The sequence below is a fragment of the Heptranchias perlo genome, chromosome 30 (genome assembly GCF_035084215.1).
Source record: "Heptranchias perlo isolate sHepPer1 chromosome 30, sHepPer1.hap1, whole genome shotgun sequence".
NCBI lineage: Eukaryota > Metazoa > Chordata > Chondrichthyes > Hexanchiformes > Hexanchidae > Heptranchias > Heptranchias perlo.
In genome coordinates, this window is record NC_090354.1 from 22580594 (window position 1) to 22590076 (window position 9483).

The following is a 9483-nucleotide window of genomic DNA, read 5'->3' on the forward strand; positions in this document are numbered from 1 at the left end:
TTATCTGAGGGGTTGCGAATGGAACTGAACACTGTGCAATCATCAGCGAACATCCCCATTTCTGACCTTATGATGGAGGGAAGGTCATTGATGAAGCAACTGAAGATGGTTGGGCCTAGGACACTGCCCTGAGGAACTCCTGCAGCAATGTCCTGGGGCTGAGATGATTGGCCTCCAAGAACCACTACCATCTTCCTTTGTGCTAGGTATGACTCCAGCCACTGGAGAGTTTTCCCCCTGATTCCCATTGACTTCTATTTTACTAGAGATCCTTGGTACCACACCTGGTCAAATGCTGCCTTGATGTCAGTCCTGCAGGCCCTTGAGCTTTAAACAGCTTGAAGGTGCTGAAGTTGGCTTTTTGCACAAGCACAAAGAAGAAGGGAACTGGCAGGAGCTTCGCGGACTTGGTCTTGGACATTACTGCTGTAGAGGAAACTCTTCTGTGACTGAGGTTCTGATATATTGTCAGGACAGTGTAGGAGGAGATCTGTAAAATTATATGATCCGTGCCATAACTAGTCTGAGCTTAGAACATGATACTATCACCGAGGACTGGCACAAATTGTACCATGGACCCACATTATTATCCCTCTGCTTGACGACCATATTCACACACACGTGCGCATTTTCACACATTCACACACACACATTCACACAGAAATACACACACAGAAACACATTCACACACAGAAACATATTCACACACACACATTCACGCATTCACACACTCACACACACCTTCATACACACATACATGCGCACACATGTTCACACACACACACATGCATACACAAAACTACGAATCTACTCACATCTCCACCTTCAGTGTATAGCAACTTACCAATATGAGTAAGGACATGAGACTCATACTCTGCCACTATACCGGCAGAGACGGGAATTACCTCTCAGCACACTGACAGGGAATAAGGATGCACACCAGGCCACCAGGCAATGGAGCCACATTGCCACACAAATACGAGAAATCAGATGCCTTTCCTACTAGACCAGGCATATAACAGCGCAGCCATTCACAATGTTGAACTCTATAAAAATAAAAGCAGACAAGTACCTCTTGTCGCTGTTTGCAATTACGAGTCACCATATCACAATGTCAGGGAACCGTAAGGTGGAATAAGGGACTGGCAGTGTATTTGATACAAGGGTATTTGTGCCTCTGTTCATGTGTGCCATCAATTTTTAAAAGAACTGACCACCCTGAACCCAAAATGACTTGAATTTGGAAAGAGTCAGATATTCACTATTCATCACCACTTCAAGTTTAGATCTCATTCTTACCAAAGACACACACACACACGTACATATATATATATATAAACACATGTACAAACACATACACATACATGTGTATACACACACAGACATATCTAAACACATATACATAAACATACATTCTCATAAACATACATACAAACACACGCACACACAAAGCACTGATCCAAAGTTGAAATAATCTAAATGATCCAAAGTACAAATAATCTAAAGCTCCAAACTAATTCATATTTTGCTTACAGCCATAACATTGATGTTTCCCTGCAAATAAATATTGATGCCAATACTATGATTTAATATAATAGTCATATAATTAAATTACATCCAAAAATGAAAATATTCTATTAATATATTCAAATAATTTATATAACTCAATGCAGAATCTGCCCTTTCTGAGAAGTACAAAAAAATTTGTTTTGGGCATGCAGTGTGTTCCGATATCGGCAATCCCTTGCTCTACGTGGTTACTTTTATAACATCTTAGCTCAGGTAATGTTCACTTGAGGTTAATCGTTAAATGTTGAACCAACTGATGGGTGACTGAGGTCTTACAGCTGTGGGAAATAGAACCTGATTCTCTCTGTTTCTTGCCCAGCAGCTGTATGAAGAGGGCTCAATGCTCTCCTTGTTTCTTCAACCTCCGTGGATATAGGACACCAGAACAGCTGTATAAAGACGTGCCGCTGTCCTATCTATCTAGCCATATCTAACACCTGATACTTTTCTTACCCAGCCAATAAATGTATCGAAAGGAAGATAATTCAACAATATTACTCCATGAATAAGAAGAGCGAGGAGGCTATTTCTCAAGTTGCTGCATGAATAGTGGCTCTAAAAATAATATTCAAGTATCAATCATTCTTCCATTATACATACTGTAAAGTTAAATTTACAGTCTTTAGTATGTTTGTGCAGCGGAGTTAAAATACTAGTCAACATACCGCACTCAGTGCCAATAGGACTTTGTAGTCTTTTGTCATATTTGAATAAAATTACTTGTTTTTTGTTAGAGTGTGTTTCACAGATCCAGAAAGTGGCACCATCACATTCACAGACTGAAGAAGGAACATAGTTATTGCTAGACAAAAAAAGACCAAGGTCCATCTAGTTTGCCTTCTACCATCCTCGTAGCTGCATGATACAATGACAGTGGTGTTGTTGACTAATCATTGCAATCAATCTCTATCAATTAGTCTACAACAGACCCGACATGAGGTGAGGAAAACCCCAGTGGTGGAAAGCTTTGAGAACCATAGGTCCAAAGTTACATGTTCCTCCCAAGCATGCTGCACTTATCACATGACATGTCTCAAAAAACTCATAGACTGTATCCCAAAATGTTATTTCCTGAAAGAAATCTATTTAATTTGTATTTGAATGAATCAATACTATCTGCTTCCACCGTCTCCCTAGAGAGCCTGTTCCATAGATTGGCCACTTGCTCACTGCAACATTGAAAGAATCAAATAATGGAAACTTATGAACAGGTATTCATTGGTACCAGATAAGTAGGACTGAAGTGTGACTCAAAATTCAACCAAACAAACCAAATCAAGTCAAATTGGGCCAATCTAAAATGCTTGATGAGTTTTTCCCTTCATGAACATCCATGACACACTTTCTGATGTATAACACCTTCTCGAAAGCAAATGAACTCTATGTAGTGTCACCTATATCAGATTTTACTGTGGCCCACAGTAGTTTGGTGCTATAGATCTTGATGCTTGCTTGTGTAAAACCCTTCAAGCTGCCCACCTGCAACAAAGAGAGGGGTTAATCAGCCAACTACCAAGTACTTTGTAAATATCTCATGAATGATTGCAAATCAACTTTCCTGTCAGACTTTCTCTCCATTCCAAATGGAACAATTTTTCTCCACCTGGTACCTTTTCAGAGCTAAGACCCTCTATACGAAGAATCTTAAGTGCGAATGTGAGTCCTATTGTTCCATTGTACAGCACACACTGCTGGGTATGTCCGTCAACGCCTCCATTTATTTTTACAAGAGAGGAGAACCGGAACAGTACAGAATGGGCTCATTGGAATGAATCCTACTATTACAATTACCACCTTTTTCAAAGTTCTGCTGATGAACCCTTAGTAACCTTGTTATCTAACACTTCCACTTCAAGACACACACATAAGTGTAAAAAATTGCCTTCCATTTTAAAAATCATATTTCCACCCTTGTAAAAAACTGGACTAAACAACACCAGCTATGTGACAACCTTACCTGCAATATCACAGCCTGTTTAGGATAGTCCTACTTTAATTTGAATTCTTAAATTAAGGTTCTCCATCTCAGTTGAGTGTCCTGCATGAATGATGAACATGAGAGAAGATTAATCAAAGAGTGAGCAAGAGGTAGCAAGCGAAAAGGCAGATCATGTTCCCCGACAGAGAGAAAAAAAAATCTAACTACTTACATATCGTATATTTGAGGTGTGTCAAGAACTGATTGATTTATTCTGACCTAACAATGATACTAAAAGGAAAGGAACAGGTTTCAAACATATCCTAGTGAGGTTAAAAAGGGTTACTGCCTCTGTGAAATGGAGGCATTGTTTAAATTCTTTTCTATACTGGACATTGTTTGCCTACCAGATTCTCCTCCCTATGTCATTATGATTTATGTGCAAGTGATTGCTGAAGTGTATACAATTTAGCACCCATTACTGTGTTTATAGCTTGATAAACATACGGACATACTCCTTGTGTAGGTTTGAAAACTTCATATGTAGAGTTAACTACAGCCACTGCAGTTTACACCCAGCTGGGCAACAAAAAAAACAAACAGCAAATATTACTGCTGGTTAAGTGACTAATAATGGAAGACTGCGACTGCCTACGGTGTAGCGGGGTAAGCAGGTCGATGTGTGTGGTCAGAGTCCTGTACACAATTCCCTGCTGCAACACAGGCAGAGTCTGTTGCGGCTATTCAGTTACACATTCTGTTACCACTTCAGATTCTGGGGCTTTTTTCTCTGGTCCTTTGCAGCTTTTCCAAATCACGGTGCAGATCAAATGGCAACTGAGAGCTTTCCCTGGCAGCTGAGACACTGAAGAGAGTAACTGGCCAGAACCCTGTTAAGTATCAGAGCATCGCCTGTGGGTATCCCTATTGGACCTGACTCTTCTCAATCTAGTTGGAACATTAAGGGGAAGCTATATAAGCACATGAGGGAGAAATAAAGGAATGGAAGGATGCGGTGATAGGGTTAGACGAAGGGGGTGGGAGGAGGCTTGTGTGGAGCATAAACACTGGCATAGACCAGTTGGGCTGTAGATTCTATGTAGCTCTATGTAACATTGTTCCTTATTTAGAACAATGGGATAGCTTTTTCCTCTTTACCACCTGCAAGTTGTACATCGCCTAGATGGAGCGGCCGAGAGAAAAATCTAAAGCGATGGAAGATAAATCAGACGGGTTGTGTAGCAGGCGTGATCCTCCATGCTGGGGTTTTCCTCACCATGCTGTGTCCAGGTGATGCTTAACATCCAGGTGGTAGAGGTGAAAATCTACCCCAGTGCGTTTCCAAACACTGGGAATGAATTAGAGGCAAGGAGTGTTGGTAGTTCCCAAGCCTATTGACTGAGATTTGAATTCTTGATTAATCAAATACATCCAAACTCATCAGTTATTGGAAATCATTTAGTGATGTTGAATGTAGTCAATTAAATCTAAATTTGGAGTCTGACCTCTGTTACTGAGAAATTTGGAATCTCAATGAATTCCACATTCTAGGTATGGCAGGTAACAAGCTTGCAACATGTCCTGTTTTGGACCACGCATTAATCAACTGGATGGGGTTATATTCTTACTGAATGCAAAGTATGTTTAGGAATGGTTTAACTTTTCATTTTGCGTTACAGTGATATTCATAAAGTTCAGGGCAGCTATATGCACACTTTTTAATTATCAATGGGTAATTTTAACTTTTATCGCCTGACCAAGAATGGGTGATAGAAAATCAACAACTCATTTTGCACCTCGGCCGATTTTCCATTCCGTTGATTTCAAGAAAATCAGGCAAGGCATAAGATGGGCTGACGATTCTCTATCACCACGTTTTTCGCCTGATGATAAAAGTTAAATGATCCCATTCTGTGTGGGATGGATGGGAGCACTGGTCCAATCAAATCAGCCGTTCCTGAGGAGCGGTTTACTCATCTTAGTTCAAAGTTGTTTAATTCAAATTGTCAATGTTTTTTAGTGCTAAATTCCCACTTGGTTGTGTTATATATATTGCTTGGTTCAAATGATTGTATATTTCAATCTTAGTGTGAAAAATGACTGTAAAAGTGTTAAGATCAGTGAATAGGATTTTCAGCAATAATAATGGGTCTCTCTAGCGGCAGATATAATGCATAGTAGAATCATGCCAGCAAGCCTCCTACTCAATACAGCAGGGATAATTGTCCTATTTAGGTCCTCCTTGGTCTTTTCTCCCTTGATCTTGATGTTAGTCATCAAGCTTGGCCCCAACCTCTGTCTGTTGGCCCAGAATCACTGCAGAGTTACCTCTTGTTGTTAAACGTTGAATTTAGTTTACCAGTTCCTTAGACTTTTCATTTCTTGATCTCCTTAGAGCCAGGGGTTGGGGAAATCAATTGCTCTGAAGGCAGGAAGCTGGGAGGCATACAGGTCAGGTCAGGAACAGATAGGGGAAATCAGCAATACCAGAGAGACTGAGCAGGCTGTGTCTGGAGGATGGGGGGATATGGATTGGGTCAGGCAGTGAAGTGAGACTGATGCTGAGACTGATGCCACATCTGGAACCATGAGATGGCAATGCGAGTAAGTCAATTTCGATTGCTGGAGGAGCAAAGTTCTCCAAATTTAGCGTGTATTTGGGAACTCAACACTCAGTTTCATTATTAAACATTCTCAAGTCAGCAGTAACACGAAGTAAAACTCCCTCTGTTTTGTCCTAACAATGTGACAAAATCAGAAGAACATTACCTACAACACCATTGTTAATAATTCTGCACCCCTCACCAATCACTCTAAGGCCTCTCTAATTAGAATTAGTGCCAATTTAATGGCAGTTTTGCACTTGAAACTGAATTGAGAATATGCACTGCATCTGAAATGTAGCCACCAGAAAGGAGAATTTTATCCATTGAATCTCGCCGTATTCAAACACAGTTTGCTAATCCACTGCACCACCCAATCTCAAAACTAATGGATTCAAACATTTTAATGAGGAAGTATTGATGCGGGCTATCACTATAATCTTGCCTATAAAAGAGTTCCTGTGCCTAAAATGCACTATGGGACAAAGGAATACTCTGATTGGCCAACATTTAAAATATCCAAATAGAGTCTGATCACCTTTTCTCTCTGTGTATCAAGGAGCAATCTGAAAGCCTGCTCCTGTTCTAAATAAAGAATTACAAAGGAAACAGCCACAGATTTAAAATCAATGGACCAGGCGACACTTTAGGATTGAGAAGAAGAAAGGAGCATTTAGGGACAATGTGACGATGTGAAAACAGTAAAAACATGCAGGTCTATATGTGGAGAACTCATTGGAATTGAGTTGCTCCTATGTATCTGGCCACAGTAATAGGCACCAATGTGAGTAATAGGCAATAAGGTAACAGGGGCTAACGTGAGCAATTGGCATTAATGTGAGTAATAGGAGCTAACAAGAGTAGTAGGTGCTAAGGTGAGTAACAGGCACTAGTGTAATGTCGTAATTGGCACTAATATGAGTAATCAGCAACATTTTGAGTAACAGGCACCAACAGGAGTAACAGACATTAACATGAGTAATGGGCATTAATGTAAATAATAAGCACTAATGTCACATGAGTAATAGCTGCTAATGTGAGAAATTGGCACTAACATGAGTAATCAACAGTGATGTGAGCAATGGGCGGTAATCTGAGTAAACAAATAATTGCAGCAAATTTGCATAATAAGCACTAACGCAAGTAATAGGTGCTAATCTAAATAATAGAAACTAATGTTAGTAAGAGGTGGCAACTTGAGTAATTGGCACTAACATGAGCAACAGGCACTAAAGTGAGTAATCAGCACTAACATAAGCAACAGGCACCAGTTTGAATAATGGGCACTAATAAACTGTCCTGCATCCATCTGGAGAGCATCTGCATGTCAGAGTTTGACTGTTTTAATGAGTGAATAATGGCTCTGGCTCAGTGATGCAGTACATTGAAGATTCAACTTGCTGAGCCACAGAATGATACGTGTGGGTTTGCTAATGTTCCCTCCTTCATTAGCCCTTGATGACTGAAAACAATCTATTTCTATCTTCCTTGTCCCATCGCTTCGTAATTTTAAACACCTCGATCAAATTACCCTATAATCTCCTCTGTTCGAATGCAAACAGCCCCAAGTTTTCAAGTTTTTCTTTTCGTTTATATTTCTCCATTCTCATTTGGGCCAGAACTTGCAGCCAAAATAACGATGAGTTTAATGGCGCTTGCTGTTATCGATGTGTAAATCGGTCAGCAGCTTGTGGCGAGGCAGAGATTCCACGTGAATTGCGAATCGCCACAAGTTGCTGGCCGATTTGCACCACTTCGCTGTTAGCTTCACACAATAATTGCCCATTAAACTCGCTCATGAAAGTTAAGTCTAGTAATCAATAGCGCAAGTACCTTTTTAACGATGTGATAATTGTTAATGACTGCCAATCAACCTCTCTAGCCCAGAAAGTGAACAATTTAAACAGTGAAGTCTCATTCCTTCAGGCTGTGAATTGTTGTTGGAGATTTTTAAAATGTCAAATTTTAAATTTAATTTTTTTTTACTTTCCCTTTCTGTCTCTTTTTTTTCTCTCTCTCTTAATCCAGTCTTTTTTTCCCTCTCTTCATTTGTCTTTCCGTACCTTATAAGACTGTAATTCACCCTTCTTCTCAGTCGTTCTTCTGTTTATTTCTCAATCCTTAAATCTCATTGGTTAAGGAGGTACGCTGTTGGTCCTGCCATTCACCGAGGTGCTAGATGCCCTGTAGCCCTTGCCACGCCATTATCAGCTCGTACTTCCAGGAAATTAGGGCGCAAAACATTTTTGAGCTGAAGGAGGCAGGAAAATGTCTAATCAATGGCGTACGCCATGAGATGACCTGCTGCATCAAATTCTGGACCATTGTATTCGCAGCATCCCAATGAATCTGTGCTGTACACCAAGTATTGCTTGAACATCCTTCCTAAAGTGTGGAGCCCACAACTGCACAACAGTACTCCAACTGTGGTCTTACTAAGGTTTTATATAGATTCCTATTACATCTCCACTTTTATATTCAATGTTTTTTGCCGTAAAACCCAATATTCCATTAGCTTTAGTATGGTCTTTTCCACTTGAGGTACTGCTTTTAATGTCTGGTGAACCTGACCCCCAAATCCCTCTGTTCTTCTACATCGCCCAGCCTAACCCCATTCAAAGTATAGTTATTACTTTTTTTTACCAAATCATACCACCTTGCATATATTGAAATTGAATTCCAACTGTCACTTTTTTGCCCATTCCACCATCTTATCAATATGCCCTTGCAGCTTACTTTGGTCCTGAGAATTATTTACTATGCCTCTTATTATAATATTGTCTGCAAAACTGGACACCACTCCCTCCAGCCTATATTCAGATAATTGATGCGGACAGTGGACAGAAATGGTCCCAGAATAGAACCCCGTGGGATACTACTACCAACTTCAAATCACTCTGAGAAACAGCCCTTACATCCTACTCCCTATCTCCTCCCTTCTAACCAGTTTTTAATCTAATTTGCTACCCTTCCCCTAATTCTATACCCTTTAATCTTCTCCAATAGTTTGCTGCATGGTTCCTTGTCAAAGGCTTCCTGAAAGTCCATATACATCACATCCACTGCATTCCCCCATCCACCATATCTGTCACCTCCTCAAAGAACTCTATGAGATTTGTCAAATAAGATCTTCCTTTCTGAAATCTGTGTTGGCTGCTTCTAATTATTTAGTCATTTGATCTTTAGTTGTTTCCTTCTTTGAAAATGGGGATTACATTGGACAGATATTACACTGGGTAATTTTGTAAGCAGAGGGTTGTAATTAATGGGAATGGATCTGATCTGATGGGGCCTGGTCACGTAGAGTTCCACAAGTGTCTGTGTTGGGATCATTGTTGCTCATCATTCTCATAAATTATTTAGATGAGCACATAAATGGAACCATTTTCAGAT

General features: G+C 40.1%; 1 long non-coding RNA gene across 1 annotated transcript; it reads right to left on the bottom strand.

Moving 5' to 3' along the window:
• Window positions 1–2983: 2983 nt before the first annotated feature.
• On the bottom strand, window positions 2984–8278 carry LOC137300166 (uncharacterized). Its single transcript, XR_010958040.1, has 3 exons — window positions 8154–8278; window positions 3527–3607; window positions 2984–3048 (listed from the first exon to the last, which is right to left on the bottom strand). It is a non-coding gene; the product is annotated as an uncharacterized lncRNA (long non-coding RNA).
• Window positions 8279–9483: the final 1205 nt, after the last annotated feature.